The following is a 24,259-nucleotide window of genomic DNA, read 5'->3' on the forward strand; positions in this document are numbered from 1 at the left end:
CGTTATATTATTTTACACCAATTTGAACCGAACTTGCTAGGAATGATGTTAGGGAGGTCCTCTACAAATGATCTTTTTTCTGCTCAAATTGGACAACGAACATTGTAAGCAATGGTATTCTTTGATACCAATTATCAAAATATCTTCTTTTTAAAATCAGTGGTCAGGGTGGGGTGAATAGTGAAGTTACAAAGCCATTTCAAGATTTGTTTTTATAATTTACAGGATAATGGTTGATATTATATATAAGATACTATAAACTTCAACTGAAGGCGTCACTACATAATAGAAGTCGCCCTATCATCTTTACCAAAGTTCTGTTAACGTCTATGTCGTGGTGAGTTGTCTTATTGGCAATCATTAATGAAAAAAAAATTTCTTCTTAGGAAGTAACAAAACAAATGTTGCTTGTGGAGGGGATAACATTTAGCTATAGAAAATCTGCTTTAATGTTAATTATGGAAAACATTCCCTATTGAAAATCTATATTTTATTTGCTTTTCATGGATTATTTTACAATGCTTTGCCATGATATAAGGATCACCAATGTGACCTTTGTTCATTCCCCTAATCTTCGATCTACAAAATGAAGTTGATACCATTTTGGTTTTATAAAATCAATGAAATTACAAGTTGGACTGGTGTCTTTGGTCAGCTCAAACAATTTTTGTTCTTGTAACGCTGATACTTTTTCATTGGACTCTGTCCTTCCCAACGGTTTTATTCCTGACGGAATAAACATGCTTGTGTAAATAAGCTATAAACTGGGACATTTCCTATTACATAAATTCTACACAAATTACTCTAATATGCTTACACTCACATTATGTGGTTGTTTTCATATGGAAAAATAGTTTAAGAAAATTGATATTTATTTTCTTCTGAAAGTATCACCAGTTTATGAGTTTCCGCTATGCGTTGATGTATATATTTCACTTTATTTAAAAAATGTTGATAAATATCTTTTCATCATTGAATCATGTAATGTCTTGCAATAAAAGCCATTTAATATCAGTAAAAATTCAATTTTGGAACACCACTTTTTAAAAATGACTAAAATACAATTTTAATGTTGTGTTACTTTGTTCATTGGGGGTAACCTAATTGAATTAGATGTTCCCATTATGCACGGAAAATTTCATTAAAATCGCATAACCAGAGTTGTATGAAAGCATAATGATCAAGCGAGGTATATTAAGAAACACTTTTTTCAAATAGAAATTTTTGAAGCAGAGAAAATTGTAATAAATGTGCCTTTCAAGTGTATAATTTCACAAAGATTTAACATGAGATAAGAGAGAAATAAACATATGTAAAATTGTCATTTTATTGACGGGAGATGATTGAAAACACATTATTACAAGTGTAGTTCAAATTTTCTCTCAAAGCTCGTGAATTATTCATAAATTGAAGATATATTTAGTTGGTTAAAATTGGTCATTTCATGATTTGCTAAGCTGATATTGTTTACAGTTTTTATGAAACTATCAACAGTTCTATAATATGTTAACATCACGAAAGGTTGTATAACATGATACATTTGAAAATAAATCAAGACCAGATATAATATTTTAAAAATATCGAAATACTTTTTAAAGGTCTGAAGATCCTTTTAAAAAATCTGTAAAAGTAAATGGTACAACAACCTATTGATATTTATCCTGCATTTTCTGGATTCATGCAACAATAATTATGGCTACCCATGATGAAATTGTATATTTAAGATGAAAATCTTGATCAATGGGAAGTTTTGTAAATGTTTTACAAAGTCCACCACCCCCCCTTTTTTGTGTTTCAAATTTGGTTTATTATTTAAGGAATCACTAAAGCATGACTAGTGTGGCCCCTCTTTGGCAATCAGTGGGCCACCCCTTACGAAATATTTTGGATCCACCACTGTTTTAGAAATAGAAATGTTGGTATCCTATGATGACATAGAATTAATTGATACATATATCAATAGAATATAGCTTAGTAATTTTTATGACCCTGCTTTGAAGGAGAGAAGGATGAAAGAAGCACAAGGTTCCGAAGCAACTTTTGGGTTCATGTTAATTAGTCTTCTTTTTCTATGTTGTGTCTTCTGTACTTTAATTTGTCTGTTTGTCTTTTTATTTTTTAACCATGGACTGTCCCTCTGGTATCTTTTGCCCCTCTTTTAAACTAGTAAGTCCAAAATAAAATGACAGTCTATGGCTAAAAAAATTAAAACAACAATATAGAGAACACAACATGATAACTAATAGAGACTGAGCAAGACAATCACTGCCAAAAAAAATGGATTTTCATTTGTCCATTGTCTGTTTTTTTTCTCTCTGTCCCAAGAAATTTTTGTTGCACATTTCTCAGTAATTACAATCAAAGCTTTCTGAATTTTGGTAGCAAGCTTCATGCCAGCATGCCATTTATTCATACTGTATGATATATATTTTCAGATTAATAGCCCAGCAAAGGAGGAGGTGTCTCATCTGAAAATGTACTATTACAAAATCAGGTGATATTGACCGAAATACAATTAATAAGTATGTGCAAAGTTTTAACAGTAAGATCTTTGAAATATTGTTGACAAATACATGGGTTTTTTTTGTCAAGCCTGCAACTTTTGTTGCAGAAAGCTCGACATAGGGATAGTGATCTGGCGGCGGCTACGGCGGCGGTGTTAGCTCACTTCTTAAAAGCTTTATATTTCAGAAGGTGGAAGACCTGGATGCTTCATACTTTATATATAGATGCTTCATGTTACGAAGTTTCCGTCAGTCACATGTCCAATGTCCTTGACCTCATTTTCATGGTTCAGTGACCACTTGAAAAAAAAGTTCAAATTTTTTGTAATGTTGAATTCTCTCTTATTATAAGTAATAGGATAACTATATTTGGTAAGTGCGTACCTTGCAAGGTCCTCATGTCTGTCAGACAGTTTTCACTTCATTTCATTTCATTTCATGGATCAGTGATCAAGGTTAAGTTTTGGTGGTCAAGTCCATATCTCAGATACTAAAAGCAATAGGGCTAGTATATTCGGTGTATGGAAGGACTGTAAGGTGTACATGTCCAACTGGCAGGTGTCATCTGACCTTGACCTCATTTTCATGGTTCAGTGGTTATAGTTAAATTTTTGTGTTTTGGTCTGTTTTTCTCATACTATATGCAATAGGTCTACTATATTTGTTGAATTGAATGATGGTAAGGTGTACATGTCTAGCGGGCAGATGTCATGTGACATTGACCTCATTTTCATGGTTCAGTGGTCAAAGTTAAGTTTTTGAGTTTTGGTCTTTTTATCTAATACTGTATGCCATAGGTCAACTATATTTGGTGTATGGAAATATTTTATGATCTTTATGTCAGTCGCGCAGATTTTATTTGACGGTGACCTCATTTTCACGGTTCATTGCACAGTGTTAAGTTTTTGTGTTTTGGTCTATTTTCTTAAACTATAAGTAATGGGTCAACTATATATGTTGTATAGAAGCATTGTTGGCTGTACATGTCTGCCTGGCATGGTTCATCTGACCTTGACCTTATTTTCAAGGTTCATTGGTCTTTGTTTAGTTATCTTGGTTAATGTTAAGTTTATGAGACAGTTGTAATAAAACTAAGCTTTATACTTAGGACTATCAGCATAATATCAATGATTAGTATAGAAGGCGAGACATTTCAGCGTGTGCACTCTTGTTTGATATTGAGTGCATACATATACCACAGACAATGAAGCACCACCACAGTGCAACAAACAAATCAATAAATAAAGCTTTTAATTAGCAAAATCTGAAAATTATTATTGGTGTTACCTTAATTCCCAAAGTTAAATTAAGGGAGGTCTGCAAAATTTCTGGTTTTTTGAGTTGAAAAAAGCATGATCAACTGAAACATATAATACTACTGTGGCGATGAAAATGTAACACTACATATATTTTTAAAGTATGCATAATTAAATAGTACCCTTTTCGAAAGACAGCATAATCATGTAAATATTCATGAAACATTTGCCACTGAACATTAAATAACCAGCAATCACTCAATCAAGACCGCATTTGATTTGTCATTCTTTTTGAAAAGTGCTAAGCTAGGCAAACATCTCTTACTGGTTAAAACAAATAAAACGCAGGAGTTCTGTTTGAAATATAATCATTCTATGTGAAACATTAAACTGGTGATTCGATCCTATATTGGAACAATAATGTCCACGTTATATTAATTGAGATAGTGATTTTGATATTGTATTCAGTTGAGCAGACATTATCATCACAAACAGGAATTTTTTAATTGAAATAATGGTCCAAATATTTTTACCATGGCAAACACCATACTCTCAGATGTCTTGATATCAAATGAGGTTATAGAAGAGAGCACTTGATGAATTGATAGTGATATTGAGAGAAAAAAGAATGATACATTATTGAATAGGATTTTTTTTTTATTTGTATGCCATATGGTATCTAAGGTTGGTTAAGGAGTGATTTTTGCGGATTTATTTAGCATGGTATCTAAAAATAAGGAGATGTGTTATGATTATAATCTGAATATTTAAGACCAGATGTAGAAGTTAAGAACTATAGGTCACTGCACAGCCTTCAACCATATGCAAAACCCATTTTATATTTAGGCTCTGATACAACAAGCATAAAATAATTCAAACAAGAAAGCAACATCCTATAAATTATGTAAAAGACAATAAGCAAAAACAATTATCACAAAATGGTATACAGCAACAAACTACAACCGCTTTATCACAGGTTACTGACTTATAAGGGACATGCACATACAGAATGTAGGAATGGTCAAACGTACTCTCCCCCTCCCCATAGTCTTAGAAAATCTGTAAGTTGTACTTAAACTACATGTATAGAACATAGGCTAAATATTTTCATATTGCAATGGTCATGCACCATTTTTACTGACTTGCGCCTTCAGTATGCACATTTTCATACCATCCACCAATATGTCTGCCAAACAACATAATATCAACGTTAAAAGAATTTTTATTATAATGGAAGGCAGTTTCTGTCACTGCACATATAACATCAACAAATTGCATAACAATATGGAAGTCATATGCCAAGCATTGACTGTCAGTCTTCTATCATTGGTGCTTATTTATAACGACATAAATTATTGTTTATTAGATAAAGATAATGTAATCTATAGTGCTCAGAATAGTAATTAAGTTTCAGATTTTATTACATATTCAAATTTCAGAAAGCAAGACATGAAAAGGTAACAGGAGACGGAACCAACAGGTACTTGTTAGAGATGAAAGAAGGTTACGTCAAAAAAGGAAGAGAACCTAATTGATGTCAAAATAGGCCATACTGTACGATCGTTGACAGCCTCATTTTCATTGTTATCAGGTATCTAAATGGTCATGTAATGTGATGCTCTAATATCGCAGCATCATTAAACGATTTGTTACGTCAATTAAATAATGGAAATAGTCGTAAATAATTCTTTTAAGGTGTTTGCTTGGGTTGTCTTGTATTATAGTAAAACAGTTATTTTTTGCTTTGTATAAATTTTATTATTAAAATATTGCTTAAAAATGATTTTTTGTAACAATGCACTCAAATGACCACATTGTTATGGGTTTTATAGTTATCAATAAAATATTGAATATTTGTTCTAAAAACGTGTTTGGACGACAATGAACTTGTTTATGGCTTGGTTTATTGCCATAAAATTGTTTCTTGATTTGAAATGAATGATATGTAACAATGCTGATGACAAAAGTTTACATACATATTTAGATTTCGGAAGTTTGTAGTTTGAGATGTACTAAAGATAGTGGATGTAAGAAAAGAATTACATGTACATGATTCAGAGGATAATTTAAAAATAAAACAAACAAATTGTTTAGTGTTTAGAATTTTCCATTGATAAGTTTTTAAATTAGAATAATACTAGTGCCTTAAAGGTACCCTGGCTAGAAAAATGTCGACTATTTGTATTTCATTTTAGTTAAAAGTCTTGACTTATGCTTATAAGTGAAGAAAATTAAACTGTATTTTGTATGCTTTAGAATTTGATGGCATAAGTCCAGCAAGCCCTTCACTCCTTACTTTGAAAAAATTTATATAAGGATTGTATATCAGATTAACTGTTGCTTGCCTTAAACTTCCATTGACAAATGTTGTGTGGCCATAACCCCTATATATTGAACGCTAATAGAAACACATTATTTCATAATTTGTTAGTTTGTATTTGTAGTAAAATCTAGCATAGTTAAAAAATTCACTATGCATTATGCAAACTTGCATCTGACAAATGAAAATAATGGTTTAAATGGAATTTAAACTGATAGAGTTGACAAAATTGTGACCCTAAAAAATTTGTATCAATTCTTTAAATTTTTCGCTAAATATGTCTTGAAATCTGTTTGTACCGACAGTATAAGATGGTCATTGATAAAAGTATTATAAAACGATGATCACAGTGACCCAATTTTTCGCTAAATATGTCTTGAAATCTGTTTGTACCGACAGTATAAGATGGTCATTGATAAAAGTATTATAAAACGATGATCACAGTGACCCGCTAGAGAAAACAAACATGTATCACTCATATTTACTACATTTGTATCTTTCCATGTCATAAAATCAGTTATCCTGTTGACCATCTTGTCCATTAATGTCCACTGGACTGGACATCTGCCCATAATAAGCCTCTGGACTTATATGGATACTGGATAATGTATAGGGACCGGCTAAAAACTTGTGCAGTCTCCTGCATCTGTCTTCATTAACATAGAAATTAGTGAGAAATTGTCATTCAGCCACATGTGCTAATCTGCCGTCAAATTTTGATAGCCTGTCTGAACAAAAGAAATCATATTTCATTTTTAATAGAAAGTGATGCTTGATAAAAGAGTAGATGAAAGAGGTGAAATTTCATGCATTTTAATGTTGTTTTTAGCTATTATTATAGTCCTTTCTATTGTCATCCCAGAAGATGATAGCTTTGTTGTGTTGACTCTGTGGTCAAGTGCCTCATTTACATATCTTGTGTGTGTCCACTGGTTTTCTTAATCACATTTTTCTGTCATTTTCCTACAAATTAGGTTATAAATATCTTCTTTTTTAGGTGTTTAGCAGAATAATTTTGTGGTTTATTGTCCCTAACCTTTGTATTGAGAGCGGAATTCCTGTCTTGTTTGTGTTTTAATGTCATATTAAAAAGCAGAAATGATGAAGAACAGATGTGCACCAGTTTCAAGGTGACTTTCAGCAATAGCAAAATATATGTTAAAAAAAGTTTTATTTAAATAAGTTACTTAAAAATGTTTCATACTTGTAAACAAGTAATAATGAAATGAATTTTAATGTTGTTATACTACATGCAATTCATGAAATTTTTCACCATATAGTAGAAGGTCAATTGTATGAAATTTAAGATTAACATTCTATCACAAAAATGTCATGGATTTTTGTTTACAGTTGTATATATATAAATCATGTTAAACTACTTCAATGTCTATTTATCAATCTTTTTAAATATTTGATTAAGCTATATAAAATTGAAAAAGTATCCTACGGTACTGCTGACAGGTCAACAAACCATAAACCACGAAAATCTTGAACTCATGTCGTGCTCTTTTGAAGGTTAAGATGCTGAACCTCTTAGTTTCCATGGCGATATAGATTTCTGTAATAGAAGGATGGGTAACAGCAAGCCTGACGTCCATAGATTGTAACGTATTGTTGCAGATTCTGATTGACACTGCTGGATTTTTTACGACTGGGTTGAGCACTTAATTGAAAAAGTGTCATCTTAAGATTATTACATATGAATTGTATTTAAAACAGTAAATACTATACTCCTACATAAAATGGTTTAGTGGAATTTCAAATATCTCAAACTGATTTGTATTGAATATATCGAGTATTTCTGACTCAGTACACTTCCGACTAATTGTGAAAATTTTAATTGGAAACTGACATACTAGATTTTCTCATGGTTTTGAATCAGCCACAAAATTTTCTGGAAGATCTACTGCTGTGGTAAAACAATTGAATTTTTATTTTGTTCATGATTTCATGAAAGGTTGTAATATTTTTCTGTCTTTCATATCTGACTGAACATGTTACTTCTGAAAAGAAAATAATGATATTCATACCTAGATTCTTTTACTAAAGTTTGTAAAATACAACTTTATTATGATTTTTTTTTTTTATATATTAGGAAGATCTCAATCTTTACTCATACATCGATTTATAAGAAGATGTGGTATGAGTGCCAATGTGACAATTGTCCATCCAATTCACAATTAGTAAAAGTAAACCATTATAGGTCAAAGTACGGTCTTCAATTTTGAGTCTTAAATTGGCTCACACCGAACCTCAAACTATAAAGGGCCCAAAAATGACTAGTGTAAAACCATTCAAACAGGGAAACCAAAGGTCTAATCTATATAAAAAAACTAGAAATGAGAAACACTTATTAATAATAATATTTATTTCACACTTTTTGAACATAAAGTACCGGTAACCACTTTTTCTGATTATTGTTTTATTTACAAATACATAATTGTAATAATAGGTATTCAAAACAAATTTTAAATGTGACCAAAGATGAAATATTCTTTTATTACTATATTTGTAGGCCTGGTCATTTTAAAACAGGTGAACGTGAAAGTGGGAATCAACCAAATGAACTCCATGCTTGCTGCCAATACTGACTGAGATTTAAAGGTACCATCATAAAAATTTATTGTAGTGTGATATTTTATAACCAACTGTATATATATATATATCTTTTCATATATGTTTTATGTGGAAATGATTACATTTTCTTGTGGTAATGTATTATGTTACAGCTATGGTTCTTATAGCAGGCAATGACCTTAGAAGGTAACATAAGAACTGTTCCCAGTTAGTAAGTGATACAATTGGTATACTTCAGTGCGTATATTAAAAAGTTTTAGATTATGAAAAAGAACAATACTATGTAGATGTGCATATCAACAGGAAAATATAAATCAGGTTTTTTCTAGGAGTTATGCCCCTTTGAACTTATTTGCTTCAATATACTACTGCAACAGTTTGTCATCAAAACTTTTTTTTGAAACCTTACAACAGAATTTCATGAAACCTTTTAGATTATAAGGACATATTATGTATATGTGCATATCTACAGGAAATTATGATATAACTTTTAGGCCTTACAGTTATTTTATTTGTCCAGTGACAATGTAGGGGGGTAGGGTATGTGAGTGCGCTCACTAAGGTTCTTTTATTCTATCAAAAAACTTTTTATTTATCCAAATTGTTTGTTATTGTTTTCATTTGATTTTTATTCACATTCAGAGATAGTGTAATAAGTTTAATTGAAATCTGTTAACCCCATCAAAACATTTACGTTTAACTTTTTATGATACATGTACAACCATAATTTTGATTCTTCTGTTAGGAGTGGGCATATCAACCTTTTAACAGTATGTATCTTAATGATGTCATATATATATATTATAACCATAGAGTAAAAAACAAATCTTTCTAGAATGATTGGCTTAATTTACTGAAATTATAATTGTATTATTGCTGTTCAGCATTTAATGATTAACGTTACTAAATGATTTATCCCTTGAAATATAACAACTGGAGATTTAAAATGAAAATCTGATTTGATAAAAGCGAACAAGTTACAATGTAATTATCAACATTTACTATAATTTCCCTGTGGTTAAGTTGTATAAAGTACCGATTGCTGTGTATCATTTGGAACCCGAGGTGATGAAAATCGGTGATTTTATCAGTTGTCCGAGTTTTGATGTGTTGTTTGTTCGACTTCTCCATTCATCTGTATCCTTCCCGTTACATTTATGATATCTGATAAAAATTCTTTTACATAAAATCCAGCTTCCAGGCATTTACAATTTATGAATTAGTCATTTTGGAATTTTGCAGGTTGTTATGATCGGAAGTGTTGAAGATTAAAAATGAGAAAGAGAGGGACCGAAGTTTGAATGTAAGTTTTTACATGCTAAGTATTTTCTTCTATTAGTGCTAAAGGAGAAGGTTCTATTATAACTGCCATCTTTAAAATCAGATGTGTAACAATATTTTCATGTGGTCTTTGCACTTAAATAAAGTAATGGTGCTTTGGATTAAAATATAATGTTTCATAATATAAAACAATGGCTGACAGTGAATTGAATTGAATAATATGGGGCATTAAGTGAAACCCTTCTCCCTCTATGCCATCCCTTATGCATACTTGTGTCCTCAAAATTGGTTTCTGTTCTCTATAACTTTAGTTTGCCTCAACCAAATTTTATAAACCTTACAAATTAAACAGTGCTTATTATTTAAGAATGATGAGGATATTTAAAGATGTCTGCTTGTCATGTTTTGGAAATTTTGTCAGATTTTCAGGATCCTCTGGTTTTATACATTTGAAAGCCTTGAAAAAAAATCCCCATGAACCCCCATTTTTCTTTTTATAAATCTTTTACATGTATAATTATAGGTCATTTGTAAAAGTCTTATAACATTTTATTTATTTTTTAATAGTATTTGAGAACTCAAACTGGTCAATGATAAAGCTATGAAAAACCAAGAGAGAAAATTTCCCGCCAAAATTCCAATGGCAAATATCTCGAAAACAAGCACATTTACCCATATATTTTTTTTGCTTTTTTGATTCCTCAATTTATTCCCTTTCATTACATATAAGTTTTAATTTAAGTTATTCTTTTTGAAACTGAGCAGCAAACATCCGTAACTTCTTAGTTTTACAAAAGTCTACATACAAGCTTATGATATATTTGTACTTAGTGGAACATTGTGCTTTACCTATACTTCTTAAATCGACAAAAAAAGGTACCATTGAAAAATAAGTATGAATCCATAGTTAATTAAAAAATGGATGTTATGTATATATATATAAGAAAATTATTAAAAGATAATAACGGTTTCAATGCATCACTTTTTTACTAGTACATATATATATATATGATCTAACATTGTTGGGTTGATGTTTAGAAGAGTTATATATATATATGTATACATTTAAACAAGACTAAATTGAAAACAATTTTCAAAGCTATGATTGTGTTGGATAAAAACCCCAATTTAAAAAAAAAACACAATTTTTATACGTGTGCATGTAAAAAATTTCGTTGTAGAGGGGTATTAATACAGAACAAACAACATTTTCTTATATACATTTACACCACTACATTCAGAGTGCTTCTTAAAGAACTTTGTTTACTCCTTTTGATAGAAGGATATGTACCTAATGTTACTCACACTTCCATTTTAAAGGTCCACATCTCAAGTTGCATAGCATGCATGCTAGGTTCTGCTACAATTAAATATCATTAGGGAAATAAGCCAAATCTAATGTGTTTAATGTAACTACCAAATTTGTGTAGATTTATCTGAGCATGAAAATAGAAAATAATTTATGAAACATATTACCCGTATAAGGTTAAAACTCAAGTGGTTTAGGGTTTCTTATAACTACAAAAAGTGATCTTTTACAAACTGAAGAACAAAAGAGCTCTGTATGTAATCATTGTGACCTGATACAGTTAAATACGGAATAATGGTAGGTTTCGCTTAAAAGGTTAAGATGAAGCATCCAATGATTTGACCGAGACATTTATATATTGACATAGTGTCGTTTTCCTTTCGAAATCGACATGGGATGTGAAATTTGACGATTGTAAAGTACGACTTATTTCAGAACACCTGCTGATTACTCTTAATGTATTATGTCTTGATAAGCTTTCATGACAAAACTTGTGTATCAATTTATCCAAGTTTTTGGAACTTGAAGCTCGAAAGTTACATTGCTGTGTCATTAATTGTCGTAATTGATGGTTGGATTGCATATATTATTTCATTTGTTTACAATGATATAAAGTGATACAATTTTCAATTTCAAAATTATAAATGATCTTTGGCTTTTTCTTTCATAGATAATGTAATTGATAGCCTGTTGAATTTGTAATGAATAATATTTTTATTTGAAAGTCGTACTTGCTAGCAGGACCACTGCTAAATCTAAAACACAAAGAGAAAGTTATTAATCATATCAAGATTCAGTTTGATTTTTGTCGAGCCTGCAACTTTAGTTGCAGAAAGCTGGACATAGGGATATTGATCCGGCGGCGGCGACGTTAGGTAACTTCTTAAAAGCTTTATATTTTAGAAGGTAGAAGACCTGGATGCTTCATACTTTGTATATAGATGCCTCATGTTAGGAAGTTTCTGTCAGTCACACATGTCACATGTCCAATGTCCTTGACCTCATCATTGTTCAGTGACTACTGGAAAAAAAGTTACGATTTTTTTAATGTTAAATTCTCTCTTATTACAAGTAATAGGATAACTATATTTGGTATGTGTGTACCTTGCAAGGTCCTCATGCCTGTCAGACAGTTTTCACTTGACCTCCACCTCATTTCATGGATCAGTGAACAAGGTTAAGTTTTGGTGGTCAAGTCCACATCTGAGATACTATAAGCAATAGGTCTAGTATATTGGGTGTATAGAAGCACTGTAAGGTGTACATGTCCAACTGGCAGGTTTCATCTGACCTTGACCTCATTTTCATGGTTCAGTGGTTATGGTTAAGTTTTTGTGTTTTGGTCTGTTTTAATTTCTTATACTGTATGGAATAGGTCTATATTTGGTGTATGGAATGATTGGAAGGTGTACATCTGACCTTGACTTCATTTTCATGGTTCAGTGGTCAAAGTTAATTTTTTGAGTTTTGGTCTTTTTTTCTAATACTATATACAATAGGTCAACTATATTTGGTGTATGGAAATATTTTATGATCTATGTCAGTCGCATAGGTTTTTTTTTTAACCTTGATCTCATTTTCATGGTTCATTGCCTAGTGTTAAGTATTTGTGTTTTGGTCTGTTTTTCTTAAACTATAAGCAATAGGTCAACTATATTTGTTGTATGGAAGAATTGTTAGCTGTACATGGCTGTCTGGCATGGTTCATCTGACCTTGACCTCATTTTCATGGTTCAAAGGTCAATGTTTAGTTTTCTTGGTTAATGTAAAGTTTATGTGACAGTTGTAATAAAGCTTTATATTTAGGACTATCAACATAATATCAATGATAAGTAAAGGAGGCGAGACATTTCAGTGTGTGCACATTTGTTAATATTTTTATGTCCCACCTATGATAGTAGATTGGCATTAAGTTTTCTGGTCTATGCGTCCTTTAGTCTGTTTGTTTGTGGGTTCGTTCATCCTTTGTTTGTTTGTTCATTTGTCAATCTGTCCCGCTTCAGGTTAATGTTTTGGTCAAGATAGTTTTTGATGAAGTTGAAGTCCAATCAACTTAACTTGAACCTTAGTACACATGTTCCCTATGATATGATATTTCTAAATTTAATGCCAAATCCATGGTCCACTGAACACAGAAAATGATAGTGCATGTGGGGCATCCATGTACTATGGACACATTCTTGTTCATATCTAAGTAATGCTTCCTCATTGACAGTCATACCACATCTTCTTATATCTAAAAAGTAAAATCACAAAAATACTGAACTCAGAGGAAAATTCAAAACGGAAAGTCCCTAATCAAAAGGCAAAATCAAATGAATGGGCAACAATTGTCATTTTCCTGACTTGGTACAGGAATTTTCAAATGTATAAAATGATGGATTCAGAACCTGGTTTTATAGCTAAGTAATAATTGTTTCATTGGCATTCATACCACATCTTCTTATATCTAAGTGTAGTGCTTGTCTTATAGGCACTCATACCACAGCTTCTTATATCCAAGTAATTCTTGTCTCATACCACATCTTCTTATATCCAAGTAATTCTTGTCTCATTGGCATTCATACCACATATTCTTATATCTAAATAATGCAAAGGGTTGCACATATGATTCTGCCATGATCAGTGACAGAGATTAACACTACTTTAAAAAAAAAAAATTACTGAAATACAAGAATGCGAAAGATTGGGCTTTAATCTAATTCACTTACAACATACAGTAACATACCACTTAGTTAATTATTAAAGAACTTTACTTAAAATTCATCTTTACATGTCAAATACAAGAAATGCACCAAATGACATCTAATAAGCTGCACCATTTCTGTTCTGTAAAAAGAAACTTAATGTGAAACATACATACCTGCCTGATTTTGTCAGTATACTTCTAAATATTTGTAAAATAACCGGTAAACTAAAGAAGTTAAAGTCATAAGAAACCTCAAATTAAAAAAAATAATGCATATTTTTTTTTATAACTCAATGGATAGTTTTTGTTATAAAATGTATCTTCATATACTTTTTTCTGAAGAAAATTCTTTAATATATTCATATTTAGAAGAAGTTTACTTTATTTTAATTGCTTCCTTCCAGGAAGCAATTCCCTCGACATATTTTCCGTATGCAAAGTGACCTCAGTGTGACCCATCCCGTAAAAATCCGGTGATCGCAATACGCATAGATGTCCTTAAAATAAACTATTATCTGAATTTACATGTTAAGCACGTGCTCAATTTCCATGCTTTTTTGTTGATTGTAGACAAACAGGTGACCATCGTTAAACTTCGGCTTCAAAACATGAACTTTAATTTCCTGCCATATTTTCACAACAACACTGACCGATTGAAAAAAAAATTGACGATTATACGAAATTTATGCGAAAAAAATGATAAATTCGTGCACAGAAGACTAAGTTTATGATGTTTGTATGCATTGGTTCAAGAATTGGAAGAACATAATTTTTCACTGGTCACTCGTTTCTTATGACTTTAATTAATAATTTTTAAATCTATAGGAAAGACAAAGTTGAAATCTTTAAATACTTTTTTTTAAAATGATACGCAGGACAAATGTACATACATTGTGTTTTTTTAAATGATATGCAAGACCAATGAACATAGATTGTTTTCAAGGTTTAGACAAATCCTTGGTAAATGTTTTCAAGGTTTAGACAAATCCTTGGTAAAGTGGGTCTGGGCTTGCTCTATGTTTGTATTTGAAGAAATAGACAGTTGTCTGTAATAAAATTATGATTTATTAGACAAAAAGTGAATTAAAATAAATTTGAGAAATAAAAATCATTGATTTCAAAAGAAAGGAAAATCTATAAAATCTATAAAGATGATGAAAATCCTTTTAAATATTGTAGTTTAAAGTCCCTATATTTTATTTTTGAAAAGTTATGATGTATTGTATACAAGGCATATCGTGTGAAACAAGCGTAATCTATTTATATGTCCGATATACAAACATCCTGCTGGTCGATTGATGTTAATATCTGTTTTATTGCCGAGATGTGAATAGAAATCTTCGGTTTCTTGGGAATCGAGGAAATCCTAGTAATTCTAGTGGCGGCAAAAGTATTGCTTGAATGAATATAGAAACTAGGACATACATACAGGTCTGCTTAGTGTTATGAAGGTGTCTGACTTTGCAGATATTTATATCGTGAATTGATGACCTGCCATTAATCTCTCTTAATAAATATAGTAAATGGTTTTCAGAATTGAAAAAGATGGAGATTTATCTGAGTATTAGCCGAGTAGCAATTCGACCACATTGTTATTTATTTAAATCTTTAAAGAGGATCCTTCCGATAAGTGAAGAGTAAACAAGCTTATTGATATGGTGTATAACGTTTACAAAAAAGGTGATTAAAGAGGTCCGATGTCGATACAATTGTATTGTGGCTTAAGACATAAGGCGGAAAGGTGTCAGCTGGCTATCACCATCTATCAACTATTGTTAGACCTGACATGTATTTGAGGGGCTTGACACAATGAGAAGTGTGAAATTGTTGACTTAATAAATACTGATTCTTTAGAGCAGGGTTCTTTTTGTGCTTGTCGTGAATATTTGGGTATATTTTAGGAATTTTGATGATGCACTTCGTCTATTTTTAAGTAGTTTTACCTTTGTTTGAACTATTCTTATTTTTCTCTCTTTTTGCATTAATTTCTGCCTCTTTTTTTTTACAAGATAATATATTTGCATATCTTTAAAAAGAAACAATTTAGATGGGGATTATTTTAATCAATAATCTTGAACATGTTGGAAGAATGTACTTTGTAAGTAGACTTTGACATGACAATTGCATTTTGTGGGCTTTGTGAACAATTGCTTTCGTAATGTGTGGGCAATTTTGAAACAGAAAAATAAATGGTTATTTTAAAAAGGTACTGATATTTAAGCCAGTCCTTTAAAAAATAAAATGGACAAAGTTTACTCCTTGTAAATAGCAAACTATAATATAGTAATGGTAGTTTTTTTTTCAAATTTGTATTGATGATCATATGGGATTGGCTGAAAAAATTGGATTTTTGAAGAAAAGCTGACTAAATGTCTTTTGCTCATTGTTAATCTATTCAATGTTTAAAATCCTCCAAATACACTTTCTTCACCATAAAAAAAAGGTAAAAAGATACTAAATTCTATTTTTAACACCAGTTGCCAATGCATGCCATGGTATAATATGCAAATTTTGTAACTGAAATATATTCATTATTTTACTGGCTGACAAATTTAATTGTGCGTGCTGCTTGTTTTTAAATGATAGGTACATCTTAAAAAGTGTACCTAGAAAGAACTAGACTGATTAAGACAGTAACATTATAAATTAAAAACAATGAACATCACAGGATTAAAGAGTGTGGGTTGGAAGGATTTGAGAAAGAAATATTCTGGCCAGTGGGCAAAACTGGAAATAGAAGTCCTATGTTATAAATTAAGAGGAATCCTCCAGTTTGTTCTCCATTTATTTGATTAAATTATGTTAACTTATACAGGTACTAGTTTTTTTTTAAATCATTAACTTAACTTTGCATAAGAAATGATACTGTCTGAGTAAAGGGACAATAACATTTTTGGCCTTTGCTCTATACATGATGGATAGTTGTCTTATTGGTATTCATGCATTCCACATTTCTTAATTTTGATAACACTTTTAAGGGATATGTTGTTTCAAGAATCAGGAAATACTACCGCTCAAGACCTGTATACATGTTACAACCAAAACTATAATGTCATACTCTGCAATCTTTCATGTCATATATTTATTTGCATGTCATGTTATAAAATGCAAATATTATAACTAAAATAGATAAATTATTATACTGTCTGACAAATTCCATTGTGTGCTCTCCTTCTTTTTAAATGCTGAACAATTTAGTGGCAAACGTTTTGACCACAAAAGTCATTTGAAACATTTGTCTCACCACAAATGAAAAGCAAAGTTTATTTAATAACCATTTTTAAAATTGTTAACAGTGTAATAGGCACATAATTAAACCAACACTTGTAGGTCAACAAATTATTCAAATTATTGTTTTTATTGTTGACAAGGTTTTTAATGCTTTTTTTCAAGATCCTTTTTCAGCAATATTATGTAAACAGCTATTGTATAGTATACACTGGGTTTTTGTTTTTTTTTATACCCCCGCTTTAAAAAAGGGGGGGTATACTGTTTTACCTCTGTCTGTCAGTCCGTCCGTCCGTCCGTCCATCAGTCCGTCAGTCCGTCAGTCCGTCAGTCAGTCCGTCCCACGAAACTTCGTCACATTTTTCTCAGGAACTACACATCCACCCTTTCTGTAATTTGGTATCAACATTTATATATGTCAGCCATACCGTGTGATGCATTTTCAGATTCATCACTTGACAACTTCCTGTTTACCGAACACTTGTATGATTTTACACATGATAGCCAAGTTGAAAATTTTCGTCACATTTTTCTCAGGAACTACAATACAAGGATTTCTGTAATTTGGTTTCAGGATTTATATAAGTCAGCTATACCGTGTGATGCGTTTTCAGATTCATCACTCGACAACTTCCTGTTTACCGAACACTTGTATGATTTTACACATGATAGCCAAGTTGAAAATTTTCGTCACATTTTTCTCAGGAACTACAATACAAGGATTTCTGAAATTTGGTTTCAGGATTAATATAAGTCAGCTATACGGTGTGATACGTTTTCAGATTCATCACTCAACAACTTCCTGTTTACCGAACACTTGTATGATTTTACACATGATAGCCAAGTTGAAAATTTTTGTCACATTTTTCTCAGGAACTACAATACAAGGATTTCTGAAATTTGGTTTCAGGATTTATATAAGTCAGCTATACCGTGTGATGCGTTTTCAGATTCATCACTCGACAACTTCCTGTTTACCGAACACTTGCATATTTTTACACTATTAATATTATCCACTTGCGGCGGGGGTATCATCAGTGAGCAGTAGCTCGCAGTTTAACTTGTTCCCTCTGCTTATTGGATCTTCCTTCTTACTATGAAAAAGAAAAGGCTGGATCTGATTTTTATTCTGTGGTCAATGCTTTATTTAGGGATGATAAATTCACACTATTAAACAAGTCACTGTAGAAATCAATTGAGGAAGATAATATATTTGGTTTCTGAATAGTTCACATAAAATCAGTGACCTAGGCGGTGAATTAAATAAATTCAAATCTATTTGAAAAGATACGGTCTTTGATTAAATCAGAATAAATAATTTTGCGGCAAATCTATACAATCCACCCATATCATTAGGTGATATATATGATTTACTGAACCCCTTTTCTTCTTTTATACCATAGTTCTGTATGTTAATATTGTTGAGTCTTTATCCAGCATCTATTAAAATCTAATGATACGGTGAAAATCATTGATATTGAGAATGTTTATGAAAAGGAAAAGAATTTGTTATTATATTTTCGATAGATTTAATTCTTTACCCAATTTGAATACTCATGAGAACTGTTTTTAGCTCACCTGACCTGAAAGGTCAAGTGAGCTTTTCTCATCACTTGGCGTCCGTCGTCTGTAAACTTTTACAAAAATCTTCTCCTCTGAAACTACTGGGCCAAATTCTACCAAACTTGGCCACAATCATCCTTGGGATATCTAGTTTAAAAAATGTGTGGCGTGATCTGTCAAACCAACCAAGATGACCGCCATGGCTAAAAATAGAACATAGGGGTAAAATGCAGTTTTTGGCTTATAACTCAAAAACCAAAGCATTTAGAGCAAATCTGACAAGGGATAAAATTGTTAATTAGGTGAAGATCTATCTGCCCTGAAATTTTCAGACGAATTGGATAACCTGTTGTTGGGTTGCTGCCCCTGAAATGGTTATTTTAAGGAAATTTTGCAGTTTTTGGTTATTATCTTGAATACTATTATAGATAGAGATAAACTGTAAACAGCAATAATGTTCAGCAGAGTAAGACCTACAAATAAGTCAACATGACCAAAATTGCCAGTTGACCCCTTAAGGAGTTATTGCCCTTTATAGTCAATTTTTTACAACTTTTCATCATTTTTGTAACTTTTCTAAAAATCTTCTTCTCTAAAACTACTTTGCCAAATTTAATCAAACTTGGCGACAATTATCATTGTGGTTTATAGTTTAAAAAATGTGTCCGATGACCCAGCCTACCAAACAAAATGGCTGACATGGCTAAAATTAGAACATAGTGGTAAAATGCAGTTTTTGCTTTATATCTTTGAAACCAAGACATTTAGGGCAAATCTTTCAAGATTTTAATGTCCATCAGAATAAGATATATCCCCTCACAAATTTTCAGTTGAATCGGACAACCTGTTGTTGGGTTGCTGCCCTTAAATTGGTTATTTTAAGAAAATTTTGCAGTTTTTGGTTATTATCTTGAATACTATTTTAGATAGAGATAAACTGTAAACAGCAATAATGTTCAGCAAAGTAAGATCTACAAATAAGTCAGCATGATCAAAATTGTTAGAGGACCCCTAAGGAGTTATTGCCCTTTAGAGTCAATATTAAACAACTTTTTCTCATTTTTGTAACTAATGTATAAAAATCTTTTCTAAAACTACTTGGCCAAATTTAACCAAACTTGGCCACAATCATAATACTAGGGTATCTATTTTTAAAAAGAGTGTCTAATGACCCCGCCTACCAACAAAGATGGCCGACATCAGTAAACACATTAACAGGTGAGCGACACAGGCTCTTGAGAGCCTCTAGTTTAATACTTGGTTTGTTTTGCTGGATACTAACTATTATATTTATCTCAGGTTGAACTGTGATCGAAAATATGGAACCTTCAACAATTGAGGGATGTACTTTCTATCATATAAGACCTCTTGGGCGGTTAAAAGATGTAAAGTTATATATTGTGTTGTTTTTTTTAGAAAAATTCTGTGGTTTTTCCTCAATTTATTATATTGAAAATAATGGAAGTTCAAATATAATTTCAACGTCTTACAATAACCAAACATAGGAACCTGATGTTCAGTAGTTGTTGTTTGTTGATGTGGTTCATAATTGTTTCTTGTTTCTTGTTTTTTATAAAGATTATACCACTGGTATTCCTGTTTGAATGGTTTTACACTAGTCATTTTTTGGGGCTAGCTGTAACTTGACCTACAATGGTTTACTTTTGTATATTGTAACTTGGATGGAGAGTTGTCTCATTGGCACTCATACCCATATCTTCATATATCTAATAGACCTGTATGTCTTAATCCATTTGAACTTTTAATTTAAAAACTAGCTACAACTTATAACACTTGTCGTCCACTAGTTAACATTTGTAACTGTCCACTAATGGCAGGTGACACAGATAATCAGTTGACCATTGTTTTATCCTATGTCCATTTGTTACAAACACCACCAAATCTCCTTAAGGTAGACAGATCTAATGGACATAAGCTTGACTGATATATCTTGTTTCACTTCATTGAGTCTGACCATTGGTACAGGTAAACATCTGCACACCTGGATATCTTATCAACTTATCTGGATCCTGTCAATTTGTTTACTTGGTGGAAAGATTAACATGGGTCCTGTCCCAGTATGCTGATTTTCTGTGTCCTTGTCCTTTTAGGTGTTTTGTTTCCAAATTAACATTAATTTTATGGAATTACTATTTTTTTTAAAAGGAAAAGATTATTTGTAGGTGTTATTGGGACATTGATATAACGAAAAAACCCAATAAAAAACCAAAAAAGTATCAAATGTTGTTTAATGCATAATTCTTCTTCGTCTTTAGAAATGCTAGATGGTTGAGATTTTAAGCAATAAACTTTAGAGCTTATACCGTACAGTTTAAAAACTTTTAAACATTAAGACTTGCATATAAAAAGCTTTAAATCACAGTCCAACATGTGAAAAGGGGAGATAATCAAATATGTTGGGCTAGATCCTGTATCCTTTTTGTCAGTTCACTGACAGTTCTAATTTTTCCTGGATCAATGAAAAAATGAATCCAAAGTTGTTTACTTCTTAGTAAGACAAGATTGGTAATGCAGCTGTAATTTTGTGCAAGATACATCAAGCCAATCATTAAATTAAATACTTGCCACTGAACATTTAGCAGGCTTACTTTCAATTGATATATTTTTTTTTTAAGTATATCAATTGTTTTAAAAAGAATCACTTGTATAATGCTCTGGTAGTGTTGAATGTCTTACAATCGGATACAATTCTTAAAATCAATCAAAATGATTTCAAAGACAAAAATTAATAATAATGTCCTATAAAATGTCCCATAAAAATGATAAATTTGACACTATATGGACATAGAGATAAAGGCTGACTTGTTAGAAATCAATTAGACTAGGTGATGTGTAGATGTGTGGGATCACCAACAGTGACAAATTGTCTTAACTCTTGTAACATTAGTTGTATAATCATTTTCTAGATGTCCAACATCTCATAAAATTATGTTCATTAAAGAGAAAGCTCTTAGTATTTATCCATTATAGTACGGGAATTTTTAGGTTTTAGGCTTTAAATAATTCTTTTTGGAAAAGGTTCTATGTTATATTAATTTGATTGTTATAGAGTTTAGATCTATGCTGTAAATGTCTGATGGAAGAAAATGAAATTTTAATTTGATACTTTGCATTGGATTTGTTCTGGAAATGAGTGTATTTTACTTTGACTCTCACCAATTTGTAAAGATTAACTTTGTTCCTAATCTTGTTTTTTTCTGCTTCTCTTTCCAGATAAGTCTACCATGATCAAGCTGGCATTTTAAATGAAAGCTTTACAGCAAAAATGTCCTAGCTTTTTTATTTTTATACTGCAAGATTTAAACATTCTTTTATCTCTTTCATTGACATTTTTGTTTCAGCTTTGATTATATTTTTGAATGTATTACAGCTGATTTCCGAATGCATGAAAAGCAAGACTTTGGTTAGATTACTTGCTTTGTTTGTATATTGTATAATTGTAATTGGTAAAATGTCCAATCAAATTTAAATATAATATATACCAGTTTAATTATGCCTATATATTTTGTTTGAATCTTAATTGCAAAGCTCGAGTAAAGGTTTACACAAACAAAGCAAGCAAGTCAACCAATGTTTTACTCTACAAGCAGTAGGAAATTAGCTGTAAATTCTAGGAACTTTTACGAAAACGATTTCAAGTTTTTTAATCATTTTAAATCAATTAATTTAAAAGTTCTTTAGAGTAATGCATTTTTTGGAGTTAGACAATGTTAGAGTGTGAAGGAAAAGGTATGAAATGATAAAGGTAATATTTGAAAATAAGATATGAATATAGAGTAGATTTTCTCAGGTCATGTAATCATGAAGGCCATTAATATTGACATATAACATGTGATGAATGATCAGCTTCTAACTATTGTTGACAAATATTGCTCCTCATTTATCTTATTATGTAATCAGGAACTGCCAAAAGTCTGGTAAAGAACATTTGGCTCAAGTTCACATTAGTTCATCCAAATTGATAGAACCATCATACAATTTTAGGATTTGGTATTTTCTGTGACACAGTCCACACTTTTGTGCCATTTGATTTTAAGATGTTAGGGGAATTTTCCATTTTTGGTTATACAATATATAAGTAATTTAGACAATCATATGATTTAAAGTAAATGTTGGGGGTAAATATTAGAAGATTTGATATGAATGACAATGAGACAAGTCTCAATCCAATTTGCAAAAGTAAAGCCAAAGTATGGTCTTCAACATGGAGCCAGATTGGCTCCTACCAAACAGAAAGCTATAAAGGGCCCTGAAAATGACTAGTGTAAAACCATTAAAATGGGAAAACCAAAGATGTAATCTATATGAAAAAACAAAAAATGAGAGACACTTATGAACCACATCAACAAAATACAACCACTGAACATCAGGTTCCTGACTAAGGACAGGTGTAAACAAATGCAGCGGGTTTAAATGTTTTGATAGGTACCAACCTTCACCCTTACCTGAAACAATAGTGTAACATCACAACATAGAAAGACACAGTTATATGCATTGATTGCCATTTTTAACAGGATTTTTGTGACAAAAATGTCGGTTATTGATTTGGGGATGAACGGCAGTCCGGTGGGCGGCAACCAAATGTTGTCTGTGCATTTACTCATGAACTGTTCACCCAAAGCTTTTAAAATTTAATATGTTGTTACTAACAACAAAATGAAGGTCAAGTTTAATAATGACGATTTTGACTTTTACCGTTCAGGAGTTATGGTTCTTGAAAGATCGAAAAATGGCGTTTCCATTTATGTTGTTGCATTTACTCATGTACCATTCAACCTATTAACTTCTCAAATTTTGATATGTTGGTACTGATGGCAAAATGGAGGTCAAATTTGATATTAACGATTTTCACTTTCACCGTTCATCAGTTATGGTTCTTGTGATATTGCCAGGACACAAATAAATGTTAAAAAATCCGGTTTGCTGTCGTTGTGACAGCCTCTTGTTTACTTGTAAACTCAAAAATGTAATGCCTGTTTTACTTTGTGTGACTTTAAAGATCATTGACATGCACATTTTTGTCAGAAAGGGAAGATAATGAATATGTTTAAATGATTCCTTTTAGCAAAAATATCAAAAATTCTATTAGAATGTCATTCTTGCTTGAAAAAAAGTAATTTAAGTTAATGACATCACAGTAAAATTGAGGCATTTATTTTCATATGAATAATGTTTGCATTCTCTGATTACAGTAATTTTCCACATCATTTTTCAATGTGATTTTGAGTGAACTTTAAATGTTTGCACAAGTTTTATTATCAAAATGACAAATAGATCTTACAACAATAAAAGTATTATTTGAAATCTAAATTATAATCCGTATTTCTCGCCTCCTGAGAACTGTGTTTGCTGATGGCCCAAATCATTTCTTAATATTACTTATTAACATAAAGTTGAAATCTGTTTTAACTTTAAATGTATAATTTTCTTGATTCGGCAGACAATAATGATACGGTTAAATTTTCAACAGCATTAAAATTCCTCAGAAGTATAATACTTCAATGTTGTTAA

At 31.2% G+C, this 24,259-nt stretch overlaps 1 protein-coding gene across 3 annotated transcripts in view; it reads left to right on the forward strand.

Moving 5' to 3' along the window:
• The first annotated feature begins 230 nt into the window (after positions 1-230).
• LOC139486008 (protocadherin-9-like) overlaps positions 231-24,259 on the forward strand; it is an 83,284-nt gene continuing 59,255 nt past the window's right edge. The window contains exons 1-7 of one of the 3 annotated variants that reach the window (XM_071270694.1): positions 234-337; positions 2,436-2,494; positions 5,200-5,351; positions 7,078-7,210; positions 7,596-7,798; positions 8,596-8,684; positions 9,900-9,960. The gene's annotated coding sequence lies outside the window, so the exon portion shown is untranslated. Of the gene's footprint in view, positions 338-2,435; positions 2,523-5,199; positions 5,352-7,077; positions 7,211-7,595; positions 8,685-9,899; positions 9,961-24,259 lie in introns of all 3 variants that reach the window. The other 2 variants (XM_071270693.1, XM_071270692.1) reach the window with 2 other exon arrangements.

The sequence above is a fragment of the Mytilus edulis genome, chromosome 8 (genome assembly GCF_963676685.1).
Source record: "Mytilus edulis chromosome 8, xbMytEdul2.2, whole genome shotgun sequence".
NCBI lineage: Eukaryota > Metazoa > Mollusca > Bivalvia > Mytilida > Mytilidae > Mytilus > Mytilus edulis.